General features: G+C 38.7%; 1 long non-coding RNA gene across 2 annotated transcripts in view; it reads left to right on the forward strand.

The window, feature by feature from the left end:
• Positions 1 to 17,920, forward strand: part of LOC110353860 (uncharacterized) — an 82,605-nt gene that overhangs the window by 37,009 nt on the left and 27,676 nt on the right. For both annotated transcript variants that reach the window (XR_011810795.1, XR_011810794.1), the window contains exon 4: positions 12,477 to 12,615. This is a non-coding gene — a long non-coding RNA (uncharacterized lncRNA). The remainder of the gene's footprint in view (positions 1 to 12,476; positions 12,616 to 17,920) is intronic.

A 17,920-nucleotide genomic window follows, 5' to 3' on the forward strand; every position in this document is an offset into this window, starting at 1 on the left:
TCTATTACTTGGGTACATTTTTAATTTGAATTTGGAAACTGAATATTCATGAAAATGAGCTGGTTAGGAAAACCAATTTTCTGACTGAGCTGGCTTTAACTTGCCATGTGAGTGTTGCTGCTGGGGTTAAAAAAACACCCACAAGTTAAAGTTGTTTCAGGTCTACTCAGAGGAGGTAAGTTGATGCTATTTCTCAGAGCACAAGTTAAATACTGACATTATTGATTCATCATTTCTGGCTTGGCATTTAAGTTAGTTTGAAATTCACACATTACACACACACACACATGCCCCACTTGCTAATCAAGCAGAACATTGTATATTTTCTTATTTTGAACAAATATGGTTTTGCTTGTGTTTATTACTAAACCAGATGCTTTACAACATATGTCAGTAAACCGGGACGAAGGTAGAACTTTCATGATCCTGACAGGATATTTTTTGGGAGTGTTTAATGGATAACAGTGTGAGACATGCCTGACGTGTTAAAGCATTTTGTCCTTTACCTCATCTAACTTAATCTTTTGCCTTAAAAAGGGCAATATTTCTGACAAAACATAATCTCCTATCATTTCTAGCCACACATCCAACCCATAATGTTATCTGACAGTAAATACATAACCTCATCAAATCACTTATCTTCCCACGTTTCAGCAACAATTTTGAGGGAATCTGAATAAATTACATCTCAAATGGTACAGCTGCTCTCCAACAGCAGAACTAATGAATTGTCATGACTGGGAGAGAGGGAGAGGTGCCTAGCATCACTAATATGAGACAGCTGACAGGATGATGCCTGATCAGGTTTAGTCAGCATCCCTAATTACACACTGAGAAATTAGAGCCACTTTTAAGTTAATGGCTGGTAAACACCTTGTGACAATTTATAGCAAGAAAGGACTTGCCCTACAGTTTAAGAAGGGGATGGGATGAATGCATTGTGCTGCTTTGCTGACCCTCCAGTGGTGACTGCCCAACCCAAATTACTCTAACCACCTGGCTGTAGGTACTTCTGAGGCTTTTAAAACCTTTTCATATTTATAGCTTGTGAATACCCATGGTCTTTTGGTTCTAAAGGCCTTCTGAACACAAAAATGAAAGATGTTTCCATTTTACACTACTTTTGTACAGATGTATTAACACTTTAAAGGCAAGTCCACTCGGTCATGAGCGAGAATCCCATTATTCTTCTCAATAAACTCTGCTCCTCAGCTAAGTAGACGGGGCTGTAATAAAAAAAATGGCAGTGGTATAATGGTTATAGCAACAATAAAAATCGTTTGCTCTCCATTTTTATCTGAAGATACTAAATCTAGCGTGCCAGTTGTACCTGTAGAATGAATTTGAGTGAATTGTGAATACCAGTCCAGTCTACGGAGTTAAATCAATCCTAGTGCTCTGTAAAAGCAGGAGTACCTTGTCAAGTTTGAAAATGTTAATGGACTAGCTGGCAGGCATTACTTGAATTAGAATTTGAAACTTAAATTTCACTGTGCTCATTTTTTTTCTTTCTTCCCCTCCCCCTCAAAAGTAGTCTGCATAAGTTGCCTGGCAAGCCAGACAAAGCATTTTGTAATGCAGATCCCTGATACACAAACTAAGGTGAACATAGAAAGTGAGAAAGGGTAGGGAAAGACACTAAAAATGGAGCAAATTCTAGTGGGGCTTAAATTTGAAATACTGTGCGCTCTCCTGTACTGCTTTAATACTGCTTAATATTTATGAACCCTGGAATTTTCCTTCCAGGCCTGTTGCAGTATTCATCCTCTCCGCTATGTAAGAGGCACAGCAAAATCTAAAATCATTGCATATATTAATACTCTGATACTGGCTGGATAGTGAAATGCTCATTCTTGCTTTGATAGCCACATTTGGGGGGTGTGTGTGTGGGGGGGGGGGGAGAGTTAAAAGATCCAAGAAAAAAAGACCTGCATTGATAATTTCAGAGCTAGAGAAAGGTCTTTATACTGATAGACCGAAGCAACTCAATTTATTTAATTTATCAAGATGACAACTCTAGAACGAATTTGATTGCTATTATGTGAATAGTTTGTCATTGACAAAAAGGGGAGTTGATGAAGGAGCCTCTAATTTTTCAGAGAGGCGCACAATGTATTTTGATTTATGGACAAATTCTAATGAGATATTAGGCTGAAATATTTAATCTTTTAAAAATAATGAAACCACCAGAACAGCTTGAGGAGTCAAAGTGCAAATTTCTGTCCCATCTCTTCTTATCATACCTAATGTCTGGAAATTATACTTTTGCAAAAGATGAATGGATACTACAAAGTGCCATATAGGGTTAGCTTCTTTGTATTACCCTTGATACAATTGTTTGACTGGAAGGTCTTTATCCTTAAAGTGTAAATGATCATGGAAAGTTAAGGTGCTGGTCTAGAAGACTGTATGTTTATTAACTATAAATATATACTGAACTTAGTATTTATTTTTTTTCCCTGAACAAACCAATAGGTATTGTGATATTTCTGTTTCTTCCTGCTGAGTTTCAATCAATTCTGGTGGCGTTGAAAGTGACACCATATTTGTATTTGAATGCAAAATAATCTGTTAACGGAGAACTGTTTAAACCTCATCAGAAATTTCTCAAATTAGGCTTCTGTATCAAACGTTGTTCTCTATGGTAATTATTATCAGTCATAAAACCTAATATTTTACTTTTTTATATATAAAAAACCTTTATATTTAGAAAATGAAAAATAAGAGAGAAAGTTTGGTAATGCATTCAAACTTTAGGAAGTCACAGATATGCTTATTATTAGGTTGCTGTCTGTTTACATATATGGAATCTTTTCACAGGAAACCCTTATTTATGCATTCAGCTTGAGGGAGAAAGTTAAAATTCTGCTTAACAGTTCTTAAAAATTCATTTAAGAAAAATTGCACCTATTTATGCTGCAGAGAAAAATAATGAATTCTGAGCAGCGGCAATATTACTTTTTTTCTCTGAAGGTGATCATTCGTGCTCCCAAAGACAACAAATACAAAACATAAATCAACAGTTACTCTTGGCTATTAGTTTTGACTATCTCTTTTGGAAAACTTATAGCCACTTTGGTCTTATTTTCCAGTGAGGCCAGTGAAAAGTAGGAATGCTTTTTCATAGACATTTGACTCTAGTTTGACTTTACCAAAAGGCTCTTGCAGGATGGTTTTTTTTTTTCCATCAGAACATCTTCCAAGATATTGAATAAGAGGAATTTGGTCTGGAAGAAAAAAAGTACATCTCTCCCATTCCATCCCATGAAACAGAGAAAAACCTACAAAGTAGTAGTCAAATTTATTTAAATCTTGCATGAGGTTTCCCTAAGAAGAAGTACTAACAATGCTGTCTGCATAAATATCCATCTAAATGAGGTCACTGTTCCTCCAATTTACATTGATTCAGCCTCCTAAAAAGAAGCAAACACTTCTAGTTCACTTAAAATTACCAAAAATACATTAGAGTATCAGTCCTCACTAATACAGCATTAACGTTTCACCCAAATTAACAGCCTGCCTGGATTCCTTCCTAAGAGGAACCTTAAGTATACTGTTGAAAAGATGATTATTGGGACATGTATTAGCCAAAGGGTGCAGAGACTGAAATTGACATTGCTATGGTCAAATAATTGTATTAGGTTCAACAATCCTTCCACTGAAGAGCCAAAGGTTTTACTGAAGTGCTCCACCCAAGCAGCTTTATGTAAGCTGGTTCTTTCGTATAGCTTACCTCCTGATTATACAAATAAAATAAAATTAAAAAAACAAAAACAAAAAACCTTTAGGAACTGAAGGGCTATTGACATAGTGCTATTGCTTAGTGTTTCATCTGAAAATATTTACACCTGGTGTTTTGCAAGGGCTTTGTTTGGATTGTCTTATTTTCTTAGTAAGGGACTGATATGCCTATCAGGAAAACCTACTTAGAGTTAGTTTAAGAATTGGTTTAATAGGTAATATACAAAAGCATTTGTCAAGTGGAAAATTACTACTTGAATATGTTTCTAATTAAATCCTAAAATGGTCATCATCTTTCAGCTGTCCCAAAAGGTCATAAAAAATCTCCACAATTTTTAAAAGGGAGCCTAAGCATGTAAAAAAATACTCTATTTTTGTTGGCATGTCCAAAAACAATACTCATTTTATTATTGCTTATTATTTTTAAGTGGCTTAAATTTCTATTCAGAAATACAAAGTGCTTTTCGTGACTCTCTTCACAGACATCACAACACATTGAAATCCAAGCACAGGCTTGCTAGATAGCTTGCTTTCACATTTTCTCAATGGTACTTAGTGGTATCTATGCTGACTGAATGCAGCATGTTCAAAAGTGTATGGTAAAAATGAGACCTTTATCAACCAGCTTCAGAGATATTTTCTAAGTTACTTGCACTGGGTTTTTATACAGAGAAGAAAGATCATCATATGCTCAACAGCCCTAGCTGGAAGAGACCATGTACAAAATTCACTGCTAAAGTTACAGTGCCACAGAGGGTAGTAATTGCATAAAATAACAAAAAAAAAAAAAAAAAAAAAAAAAAAAAGGCAACTTTGTTCAAAATCCAGATAGCCAGTTTTGTGTGGAAACATGCTTCTTGTGATTAAAAATCTTGAATTCTAGGCTTTTGCCTATAATTACGGTTAGGGTTCTTCTCACTTTCTTTCCTCCATTTGAAATACACTTGTCCAAATATCTGAACTGGTGGTCACCAAGAAAGATGTGAGCTTGTGGCAGTGCTCAAGGAAAGAAACTTTCGACCTATGCATTAAGCATCAAAACATGCTGTAGAAATAGCAAGCTACGAAGGTAGCTTGATTTTTTTAGGCATCCAGCACTGAGCAAGGAATCTGGGTGTAGAATGAGGCTCATGAGCATTGATGCAGGCTGCAAAGGCCTTTGGAATTAACAACTGCTTGCAACACATGGGAAATCTCTAGCTGTGTGGTGAAGGGTGACTTAAAAGTGCATGAAAAATAAAAAGAAGCACTTTCGCAGTGTTTTAAAAAGCAATTAAAATAATTCAGGGTGATGTTGCATGTTCAGACAATAAAGAAAGCCGCCTGGATGAAATAAAATCCGGTAGCAATGCCTGTAAAATCCTTTGGCACTTGCAAGTTTTCATGCATTTCATTTCAATTTGCTCTTATGTAAAGGGACATTTAAATGTTTCTTTTCTTTTTTTTTTTTTCTTTTTTTCCAATCCAGCCCTAAAATATGCCTCTAAAATCTTATGCCCTTTGATAAAATCGTGCTCTTTACCTGCACTTCAAGCATGTGCCCTGCAGCCTTTGCCCATTGCTCACTTTAAAGCATCCTTGGTGCGGAGTGTATTTCTAAGGTGTTGTGTATTTCATCCAAGAGCTGATGGGCTGCTGCTGTTCCAGGCCTCTCTCAAATGTCCAGCAGAATGATGAGACAAGCACCGACCTATTTCTGCAGTCTGTATAATCTGTAACATTTCTGCAGATAGGGCACTACACAATCTTTTGAGGTACGTGTGCAATGCTCACAAATGATTAGGAAGGAGTGGGGGGGGGGGGGGGGAAGACTTAAAAGTTCCAGCTGTTTCCTCTCCTGCCCCATTTTTAAACCTAGTTGAGCAAGGCAGAGCGTAGCAAGGGGAGGGAAAAGAATTTCAGGACTGCAAATGTTTCTATGCCAGTAGTATGCTATTTTTCAGCTCTGAAAGAGCTCTTCTGTAATGCAGAAATGAAGTGGTTTACCCAGCAGAAAATAAGTGTTCCTGCTTTATTGTTTTTGGCAGGAGTTGGTGGTTCATCATTTGGACACATCAGGTACTTTCTTTGTGACTATAGTATAATTTAAAATGACAATGTTTCAAATGTTGACAAAATGATGAAGTACTGATTGGTGGTGAAAATCTAGTAGGGCGAGGAACATTCATCCAGGCAACATTGTCTTGACAGTGAGTTGGAAGTGTACTTTGCTTTTAGCTAACTTATTTGCTGTGCTCTATCTTTGTTGATTCACCAGGAGGGGAGCTAGAAACTGTGGATTCTCTCTTGAAACATCTCTAATTTGTGTTTGGTGTTGTACTGGTAACGATCCCTGTTACCACCAGTTTTGAATACTAATTTATGCAGCATTGTCTATCACTTTGGAAACTGAAACTGAAATCTAGCATGTATTTGTGCTGGTTGGAGTATTTGTCTGTCCACGTAGTGGGGGACGGGGGTGTGTGGACAGGAGTTAAACTCAGGTGGTTTGTCCCAGCTTCCTTTTGGACTCTCGGATAGCAGAGAATACAGCCTGCATCTCAGGGATGCATGTTCTGCCCATCTTTTCCAGTCCAAGAAATTCCTTTTTATGCATGGTAGCTGCAGTACAAGTGCTGACAAACATCGTTAACCCAGATAATAATTATGGAGTGGTTATGTATTTATATGTACACACTAGGAGTTTGTTTCTGACAAAGTGATTTATTTTTACAATATTGGTGTGGGTTTCATGAGCTAGTACAGCAATGATGAAATGCCAAAATACTGTCTAGCAAAAATCAGATCATAGTTTTATGTATGCAGTTTTTATACCTGAGCATTATGGGCACATGAGCAAAATGTATGGACATATGGAGCATGGAAATGAGTGGTTAAGGAAGTGCATTGTGACAAAAAATACGGTATGAGCTGGTCAGCACTGGTAGTGTGTGACAGGAGAGGACTGCGTGGCTGACAGCTTGCTGCTATCTCCATTCCTGAGGGGGGAGCTGGGGGACATCTCTATGCAGCTCCAAAATCCCATACAAATTTTCTCATGAGGAATTGAGTAGGACTTTGAAAATAGGAGCAAAGACAGATTGTGTGGTCAAAAAGAAGGTTTTTGTTTGTTTGCTTGTTTTTCCTCTATAGAATAATAGTGTAAGTTAAAAATCTGTTAATTAAAGGCTAGCTATGCCTTCGTTTCAGCAAGGATTAAAATCTGTTGAGATTCCTGAAGTGTGCAAGCACATACCAGACAAGTGTTATTCACTGATTCCACCCATCACCTCAGAAACTGGCGCTACTTTGAAATGTGATACAGGTGTTTAGGCTGAAATCAGTACCAGAGGGATGATGCATTACTTTTTTCTGAAGTCGCTTATATTGCTAGTGTCACGAGAGGCCATGAAAGCAGGATTGAGATGTGCTCCTGATGATCACTCACTGTGCCTCCTGTGTTCTGATCTCAGTGTAAAATTGCCATTTGCTTTTTGATCTAGCTTGCAGCAAACCTGCACTTTTTGGACTTCTGTGCTACATGTCAGTTGCACCTTGATTTTGTTCCAGGTCTGAACTTATCTCATTATTTTCCTGAATATCTTACATTTCTAAACATAAATTAAAATGTCAAATTCCCAGATCTAAGGCTTTTATACATACCACTTTGAAACACAACATTTTTGGGAAAAAAATAATAAGTAAAAATTTATGTGCTGTGGGAAACTTAGAATTTTTTTTTTTTTTTTTTTTTTTTTTTACTGGCTTCCAGGCAAACATTTCAAAGACATTTGAGAAAGGCAGGCTGGTGTGCCTGGTTAGCGATGTGTTTTTGAGATGTAAAGTCCAATTTCTTGCTGCTACCTTTCACCCTGTGGTTTTGATCTTTTATGGAGGTGTGCCGAACAGAAGAGCTGGCCTGTAACTGGGGGGGATTGCTGCAGACCCCCATCTCTGTGGGTGTTGCGCCTGTTCTTGGCATTATGTCAATTAAAACAGGTTTTGTGTTCATCCATAGCATCTTTCTAAGACAAAAACATGCATGCCACTTGTCTTTCTGCTATTATTGATTCATTTCAGTGTTAGCTGACTTCTTATTTTTTCTTTTCCTGACAATTCTAGGGTAGACTATAACATAGCAAAGCTTTGTGTTATTGCTTACACGCTATTCATCAGGAGCAAGCAGATCTGAGTGAACTGAACTTTGTTCTGCATAATGGGTTTGGAGTGATAAAATCTTTTCCTTTAAGGAAAACCCTAAAATCTTGTGCTCCCCAGTTCCACAGTAATAGGTATTCAGACCTTATGCTGGCTGAATTTCATGTCCTGTATTACTATTTTTTTATGAGTTGGACTGTTCAGGAGCAGGTGCCTGTTTTGTCTAGGGAGTCATTCCCTAATCTAAACAAATCAGGAAGCCAAAGTGGTACAAACAAACGTTATGTGAGCCTTGAGAGATGGCTTGCACTAAATAATGGATCGGGACTCTAGGAGCCTGATCTCAGTGATCATCTTGTGCAAACACTTCTAGGATGATCTTACTTAATCCATTAATCAGTCTGTGAGATTCAAGATTAATAAATGACTTTCTTCTAATTTCAACGAACCCTAGCTTTCTCATCCACTAAGCGTGGCCATTGTTAATTGTTTTTTCTCATCTTTTTCTGTAATGCAGACCATGCACAATGGACATTTAGACATCTGGGAAGCATCAAACAGTGCAGCTCTGGTGGCACACGAGTAATGCTGCCGGTGATGGGAAAAAAAAAAAACAACAACCTTTTGAAGGTCAAGTTAGTGCACATTTAGAAAGCATTTGTCGTGCCCTGAGAATCGATCCAAAATCTGATCAATTTTTGGAGAATAAATCACGAAAGAAAATAGGAACTATAGAATCATAGAATATCCCAAGTTGGAACAGACCCATAAGGATCATTGAGTCCAACTCCTGGCACCAGACAGGTCTACCCAAAATTTTAGACCATGTGACTAAACGCACAGTCTAAATGCTTCTTAAACTGTGACAGGAGTTTAAGCATAAGGGATTCAGAGAGGGAAATGGACTGGTATGCATTAGAACAATCCCTTACTGAAATTCCCAGTGGAACTGATTTTCTGGAAGCAGGGATAAGTATTGTATTAGCAATAGGACCGGCATGCTGGAAAGAGGCTTGCTAGAATGTGTGCAATGGAAAACAAAGTTTGGGGTGTGATGCAAGAAGTATAAAAGTATAAAATCATCCTCCCAGAGGTGGCAATGGTGGAGTCATAGAAAGATACCAAGGACAGGAGAAAGAGCAATATGAACATCAGTGGCTCCAGACAAAGAAGAAAGCTGCTTCCCTCAGTGCTTTGGAAAGCTGATCACTCCTGAGCTGTGTAATTGTATATGACAACAGTATGGATCACCTTTTGAAGGTCTTAATGTTAGTGTTTTATATTACATAGCCAAAAAGAAATGCTAACCAACTCCATAAAGACAGTGAAATAGAAAGAAAGGGGTGAATAACTCTTGAGCGTTGCTACCAATTTAGAGCTCTTTGTATTGCAAATTTGACTTAAGTTAAAAAATAAAAATGAGTAAGACCGTTTTTCTGCCATAAAAATAAGCGTATTTAGTTGAGCCAATTGTTGAAAAAAAGTAGCAACAAAAAAAATCTCTTGAGAAAATATGTAAAAGACTTTGTAGAAGTATTACGTTTATTCCAAGATTTCTCTGGGTCTAGAACACTTGTTTTTATTGTTCATAGTTCAAGGTAAAGGGGCAAAGAAGCCATCAGTAATTTGTCATTTAGCTGTGTCTTTTCATGTAATGAACTCAATGTCCTATGTAAACTGAGAGAAAACAAAGCCCAAATAAGAAAGCTTTCTCTGGTATTACCTAGGATTAACCAGTGAACAAAAAAAGGTATTCCTAAAATAATAAAAAATAGAAAAGAGTAGACAGCTAGTAGAGATCTTCTCCCCTGAACAGAGAGTAAGACATAGCCTTAAACCGTGACAGGTCTGCTCTGTGCCTATTGAACCATTTTTGGATCTCACATTTAGTGCTAACACAAGCTGGAACTGTAATAGCTATAGGGTGGAGGAGGAGGGAAAAATCTTCTACTATAATGTTCAGTCTGAAATTATTTTCAGCCAGAAGATGCTGAATTTAGCACACAATACAATTCCTGCTAAGTAAAAGGGCTGGCTTGGAAAGGAAGGTGGCTGAGACTGACAGCAATATAGCATAAGAGAAATTTAAAGTGCAGCTTTATAAACCACATATTTCTCTTGTTCCTGCAGTTTATCTACAATGCTTCTAACTTAAAAAATAATATATATATATATTTTTTTTTCTTCAACTTTCTCTTGCTGTATGTTCACTCACCTGTATTCAAACCATTTTTTCAACAGCTCTGTTTGTTTTTGTCTTTTGTCCATGGCAATGAAGGGCCAGTGTTTCTTTGCAAAATTAAAGGTGGGTGCAAATCCATGGCCATTGATAGAAATTAATATTTATTTGCCCAACAATGATGAATTGATAGTTCCTAGCAGTGGATCATTGGTATGATAGTGTCAGCAAATGATGTTGTCTAAATTCAGGCATGCCAACACAGTTTCAAAATCTTCACATCATATACAGCTTTATCACAATTCCTCTTTTTTTTTTTTTTTAATTGGCTGTTATGTATTGGACATTCTTCTTTCATTCTCTTGCTTTCTCAGATGAGGTAAGATCTTTGATACTTCATTTTGCTTGATACGTGAGTGGATCAAACAAACCAAAACCCATGGGGCTTTGAAACAAGAGCAGCAGCAAAAGATCAAGATTACAGTCATGTAGAAAGGACATACGTTTGTCTGTCGATTGATTGGTCTGGTTTTGATGTTGACATTTTCTGGTATAAAGGTAAAGGAAGAAGTAGCAATGATATTTTCAGCATCGTGCTGCTGAAATAGACAATGTAAATCTCCTTGTGTGGTTTATGATCATGCAATATGGCATTTGAGCCCCCACTTCGTTTATGCCCACCTTCTGCTTATAGTCTCTGTTCTCACAGAAATAATTTTTGGGACAGTTGTAAGCTGAACACAACCATGGGTTTAGCTGCTATTCTGGTACACCATGTTGATTGGGATTTTGTGTTACTTTTACATATATATATTTATTTTATTTTTTTTTTGAGAGGGATTTGGATCTTGCTAGAGGAGATAACTTGGCCTTTCACATACAGTGTCTCGATCTGGTGATATTAAAGATCTTATGCAGCAATAAGAAATAAGTTCTTTGCTTCTTAGACGTGGTACTCATTCATCTTATTTTAAAATCAATTAACTACCTGGTATGATTGGTTAGCTTACTGTAGTACAGCTGCATATCTCACTGGTTTCACGTATCAACTTCATTTTATATATATAATAGAAAATTGTGAAGTCTCTGAAATTTTCTACTCCGTTTCTAAATGGAAAATGTTATTTTTGTACTAAATACCATTATAGGATTTTGTGTCATAATACATTTCTAGTTTTCATGAAGTGGCAATCAGTGCTGAGCAGGTTATTTTACCTTAAAAGGGAACTTACAGCCATAGTCTAAGAAGCTTCTTGATTGCCAGTCCACATATAGGAAATGTTATTTGAATCAAATATTGTTTATATTTTTATCCATCTTTGTGGTAATTTCCAAGGGCTCTACTTAAGTTTTAGGCTTCCTTTATAAAAGTACATACAACAAAAGTGTTGCTATTGCCAGCTTGTATCCCTGCTCTTCTTTTTTTCTTTCTTTTTTTTCTTTTTTTTTTAGTCCTAACTATCAGTTTCTTTAACAAAAGATATTAACTCTCTTTGCAAACTTGTCTCATAGAGAAGAAAAATACTCCTCCCTCCAAAGAAAATACTAGTTATATTTAATGATGAAAACAAATCATTGTAAGAGAAGGCAGAAGGCAACTGGAAGAAAAATCTGGGGAGTAGCAAGCTGTAAAAGCACCTAGTTTCTCACCATTCTGAGAACGGATTTTGGTTTTCTTAGTAGAATTGAGTTTTAAGGAATACTTATAAGTAGCAAACTTACTCAATATTAAAGAGTTCAAATCTTGTTCTACTGAATGCTAAATAAATAGTAAACTAAATGGTAAAAGGTCCTCAGCAGAGCAGTCTCATCTTTCAAAGGCTCTGGTCACTGAGGCCAGAGGAGCTCAGTAAGCATCAGCAGGTTCTCAGTGGGCAAACGGAAAGCATAAATGAGAGTAAGAAATTTTCAAGATTGATCTTAAACATGCATGAGTGGAACCACTTCATGCTGGGTCAGGAAAAGAAGATGGAGCAGTGGGTGATGCTGGCCAAACAACTTGTCTGTACTGCAAGGGCTTGGCATATTTCAGACCTCAGAAACCGGTTGTTCTCCATGATTTCTGCTCTCCCACTAAAGAGAAGATGCCAGTCATGTAACAATTGCAGGATGGAAATCAAGGGTTATATATGTGATCCAGCCAAGCTTTGCTTAAGATCTCTAGATGCGGATTAGTACGCTAGGCAAAAATAATAGACTTAAAAGTGGCAGGCTTTAAGGCTTTCAGCTGTGCACATTTATCATGTAGCTTAGAAAGGTTTGGCCACCAGCATAAGCTGTCACAATATGTGCATGCAATAGATTTTGTTAAAACATGCCCCATGTTTGCAAATGGTCTTGACCATAAAAATTGATGCTATTTGAAAATGTTTGGTGGATGTATAAAGCACATAGAGTGAGAACATCTTGTTTATTGCAGCTCACCCATCATCTACCCAGAAAAACATCTGCAACCTGCTGAGAGCCCAAGGCTGTAGGATCTGCAACCCTTTTCACAGTGTGTGATTGGTTGAGGGGCTGCCTGTGCAGCTCAGAGTTTCTCTGCCTTGTGAGCAGAGGTAAGTGTTCAAAAAACTTTCACTCCCTTTCTGCTTCTCAGCTGTAAATTAAAGAATTTGGAATAGGTGGAGCTCCTGTCTTACCAAGTTTTTTCCTGGCTCAGCCACCTTCCTCCTCCTCTAAATACAGCTGCTCTAAGTGCTGCTTCTAACAAAGTGGTCTTCAATTATGCAGCTTCTCTAACACAGGCAAGGTAGGAGATGATTTATATGGGACAACAAAAAGGCAATTCCTTAGCTGAGGAGGATTCAGTCTGGCACGTATCAAAGGTGGCAACATTAATGAGAGCATTGCCAAGAGTTGCTTTACATAGTGTCTGTTAAGCAGCCAAAGCATACTCACTACTCCCTTCTTTAGCCAGGATTCTGTTTTGTGAAAGAAATTTTATGGGAGTTTCATACACCCGGAACAACAGTCAGAATCTGCATTTCAGGCAGTTTGGTTCATAAATAAATCTTATGATTATGTCATAGATACTTGTGTAAATCATGTAAGATGTAAAATCTTGCTGCATTATTATTAAGAAATGTAATTTTCATGAACAAAGAACAATTGGAAAAAGAAATAATTGCTGGTCTTAGAGATTTGGCACTTCCTTTTCTGCATAATACTGACTGCCTATGTGAAAGAATATATATGACAAGCAAGGTGGTTACAGAGTCTGCATCCGCTGATGATGAAGGGAATGGGCCATTGCTCAGGTATGCACTGAGCATCCAGCCCTAGAGCTGCTGAGCCACCAGTGTGTCCCAGGGTATAGGACTCAAGACTGCTCCCTCCTGGTGCTCGCTCTGGTTCATCAGCATTTAGAGAAAAATAAGTTGACACAAGAAAATCTGCATAGTGTAGGCTATTAACATTTTCCATCTGCTTCCTCAGTTACAAAGGTTATAGCATACTACCACCTTTCCCACTTGTGCAGCCTGCTTGCTATTTTATACTAATGCTTTAAAAAAAAAAAAAAGGCTGTTGGATGTGTTTTCTCTAGGGTGTGTACTGCTGTTTCTGCAAGCATCTCCCTTGTTCTGGGTCCTGAAAACTCAGCAAATCCTGCATCTGAAACTAGTAGCCATAGAGACGCGCAGCTTTGGCAGCATACTGCCTCTGTGCCTAGGCAGTATATATATAACAAACAAGTTGTCAGTAAATTAAATGTGTTGTATCTGATCCGTGCCAAGGTCCACAAACTCTTAAATATAGAGTAATGGTTTAAAGTCTCCACTTAATGCTATCTGTGTTCCTTATGAATGTTGCTCACTTGGTCCTTATGTATTTGTTAGATGCTACCAGTGCTGTGCAACAGGGATTGCAGTATGCTCTGTATTTATCTAGTCTGAATCTGTATGCACTAATCCTATGCACTGAGAAACACATTAAGTCAAACTTATGTCCAAATCTATAAGCAGCGTAAGAATCTACTTAAGAAAATATCATTATTTAAGAATCAAAAGGAGTAAAATATATGGGCAAGGTTAGAAAAAAACAAGCCAGACTGGTGATGTTCTCCATGGTTACTAATTTGGAAATCTCTACATTTAGAAAACATACAGCTGAGAGGAATGGCCATAGGAGGTTTAACAATGCTTTTGAGCATGCTTCCCAGTTTGCTTCTCCAGCCTTCCCTTTATGTGTATGTTTATTATGGCAACATGTATGCAGAAAGCGTGTATGCATGGGAGACCTGCAATAACACTGTTGAATTGTATCCACAAGATGTACCACCACTTCATATTTCTTTTTCAAATGCTACCTGCAGATCTTAGTGGAACAATGATCTGAGAGAACTTTTGATCCATTTTCATGAAGTTTTTCTGTGAATGCTTCTCCTGCTTGCACACTGCGAAAGGCCTAACACTGTGTTTTGCTCTGCTCTCTCTTTCACTGCCTCAATCCCTGTTCCCAGCAGTTAAAAGGTAGGGATTTTCCCTGCCTAGTGAAACACTTACTGTCAATAGCAATTTTTTAGAGGAACAAGCTATATTACAAAGGTTAGGGAATTTTGTAAAGATCATAATCACCTAAAGGCTTCATTAACCTTTACAAAATAGTTGTTGCTGCATTGCACAACATGGGATTAAATTACCATTAACAGACAGCAATTAATGACTGTAACAACTTCAAAGTACCACAAATAGTGTTCATAGTGTTCCTGATACCAGTCTCCTATCACAAGTTTTATTCCAGCAAACAAACTTGAAAGAAGATCCTCAATGACAAAGCCTAGTTTATGGTGTGTGCACTCCAGGAAACATATTTATCTAAGTTTATTAGTGTCTGACAGAACATTACAGTGAGATGGGGTTGGAATAACCAGCTGCAATAACATCACCTTCTTTCTGCAGGTATCCCATAAACTAAGATTTTTGTGAATAATAATCACTTATAGTAATGAGTCCTGACCCTTTTGTTTGAGTAGATACCAGAGACCAGAATTCTGTGTTTTCCTGAAATCTTTTTAGCCAGGCACTGAGCTGATGATCCATGCTCTGCTAAACAGGCATGCAGAAATTAGATTAAAGCCTTTTTAAACTACTTCAACAAATAATCTGTTTGGCCACAAAGAAATGAAGCTTAACCTGTATTATTAAGCTAGACAGAAAAGCTTCTCCAGTCTCAGCATTGTTATTTGTTATTATTTTTACTGTTCATTTGTAGCAAGCCTTCAGGAATTCTTTACGAAGCCAACAAGCATACAGTGAGTAAAGCAGAATATAATGTGTTGAATTAGAAAAAATACGTATATTCTATAAACTAGAGTGGCACAATCTCAAACTTTGGGTAAAAGAAGAGTATTGGCATATAAGTTAGACATGTTGGTGTATACATAAAGGAAAATAAAGTTTAATATAACCAAGTGGTATTACTTAAATAACTTAAGTTTTCAGGATGGAGAAGACAAAAATTATGGTGCTCTGTAATTTAGTTCCTTTGTGATACATATGTATATGAGGGATTTCACACTTAGTTTTAAATCTCTCTAAATATGGAGCTATATTCTCAAATTTTGTCCACTCATGACTACAATATCCAACTAGTTCTCAAGCATCAGTTCATGAATTTATAGAATCTTGGAATATCCCAAGTGGGAATGGACCCATAAGGATCATTGAATCCAACTCCTAGTTCCACACCAGACGACCCAAATCCAAGCCCTTTGTCTGGAAGTGTTGTCCAAATGCTTCTTGAACTCCCGCAGACTCAGTGCTATGACCACATCTCTGAGGAGCCTGTCCCAGTGCCTGACCACTCTCTGGGTGCAGAACCTTTCCCTAACCCCCATCCTGACCCTCCCCTGTCCCAGCTCCATGCTGTTCCCTCGGGTCCTGTCGCTGTCCCCAGAGAGCAGAGCTCAGCGCCTGCCCCTCCGCTCCCCTCGTGAGGGAGCTGCAGGCCGCCATGAGGCCTCCCCTCAGCCTGCTCTGCTCTGGACTGAACAAACCAAGCCCCTTAGCCACTCCTCACGTATTTTGTCCTGTAGACCCTTTGTCATCTTTGTAGCCCTCCTTTGGAACCTATCTAGTAGTTTGTCCTTTTTATGCTGTGGTGCCTGAAACTTCACGCAGCGTTTGAGGTGAGGCCGCAGCAGCGCAGAGCTCGACCCTCCCTTCCCTCAGGCAGCTGGCAGTGCTGGCCCTAAGGCACCTCAGGGTGCAGTCAGCCACTTTGGCTGCCAGGCACACTACTGATGCACATTCAGCTTGCTGTTGACCAGGAGCCCTGGATCCCTTGCCACGGGGCTGCTCTCTAGCCTCTCATCATTAGTCTGTATGTATGCCCAGGGTAACCCCATCCCAGGTGGGCAATCTGAATCCCAGGTGCAGAATCCATCACTTGCTCTTGTTGAACCCCATGCAGCTGGTGATTGCCTAGCCTTCTAACTTGTCAAGATTTCTTTGCAAGGACTCTCTACTGCTGAGGGATCAAAACTTCCTACTAGTGTCGTCTGCAACCTTCCTTAGTACACCTTCAAGGCCTGCATCCAAGTCATTTATGGAGATGTTAAAGGGAACTGAAGCCCTGGGAAACCCCACTCGTGACTGGCCACCAGCCTGATGTAACCCTATTTCCTATAACCGTCTGAACCCAACCCATCAGCCGGTTGTTCACCCATCACATTATGTATTTGTCTAGCTGTATGCTGGACATTTTGTCCAGGAGGGTAGTGTGAGAAACCATATTGAAAGCTTTGCTGAAATCCAAAAAGATTACATCAAGTGGCTTCTGTTAGTCAACTAGGTAGGTGACCTTGTAATAAAAGGAAGTTAAGATTGTTAAATAGGACTGGCCCATCCTGAACCTGTGTGGGCTGTGACCAATGACTGCATTGTCAGTCGTAATATTCTCTTTAATTTTACCAGATGCTAAAGTGAGACTGACAAGCCTGTAATTACCAGGGTTGTCTTTCCTGCTCTTCTTGAAAATTAGAACAATGCTTGCCATCTTCCAGTCATTAGGGATCTCTCCAGGTTCCCAAGACTGTTGAAAAATAATTGAAAGAGGTCTCACAATGATATCAGCCAACTCTGAATACCCTGGGATGGATCACAAGGGGCCATGTAGACTTATATACAGCCATCTGGAGCAGCAAAGCCTGCACATAGAATCATAGAACGGGATCTACTGAGTTGGAAGGGATCCCAAAGGATCATCAGGTTCAACACCTGGCTTTACCCAGGTCTACCAAAAAATCAGAATTCAGACCATATGAAAGAGCATAGTCCAAGTGCTTGAGGTCATTCCCTCTTGTCCTGTTGCTAGTTATCTGTGAGAAGAAGCTGACCCCCTGCTCCCCAGGAGTTCCTTTCAGGTAGTTGTAGAGAGTAATAAAGTCTCCCTACTGAGCTGTACTTCTAGTGGCCATACACTTTCTGCCTCAGCTCTAGAGGAAGAACTGTGTTCAGCCAAACCAACCTTCTGTCCCACCTGCTTGACTTCTGACGTTTGGGAATTGCCTGTTTCTGTGTCCTGAAAAACTGTCCAGCACTGAGGGATCCCAATATCTTCAAAAGCATTTTCCCAGGGGGCCTTCCTAACTATTTCCCTCAGCATCCTTGAAGTCTGCTCTCTGTGTATCCAGGGTTGAAGTTCTGCTGGCAGTTTTCTTCCTGTCACCAAAGATTTTCAACTCAGCTGCTTCATGGTTACTGTAGCCAAGATAGGCACAAGTTGCCGTTTTACTCATGAGACTCTTGTTTACAAGCAACAAGTCTAGGAGGGCACCTTTCCTACTCAGCTCCCTCAGTACCTGTACCAAGAAATTATCATCAAGACCTTTTAGGAATCTCCTGGACCTGCCTGTATCAG

Source organism: Anas platyrhynchos, chromosome 7 (genome assembly GCF_047663525.1).
Source record: "Anas platyrhynchos isolate ZD024472 breed Pekin duck chromosome 7, IASCAAS_PekinDuck_T2T, whole genome shotgun sequence".
Classification (NCBI taxonomy): domain Eukaryota; kingdom Metazoa; phylum Chordata; class Aves; order Anseriformes; family Anatidae; genus Anas; species Anas platyrhynchos.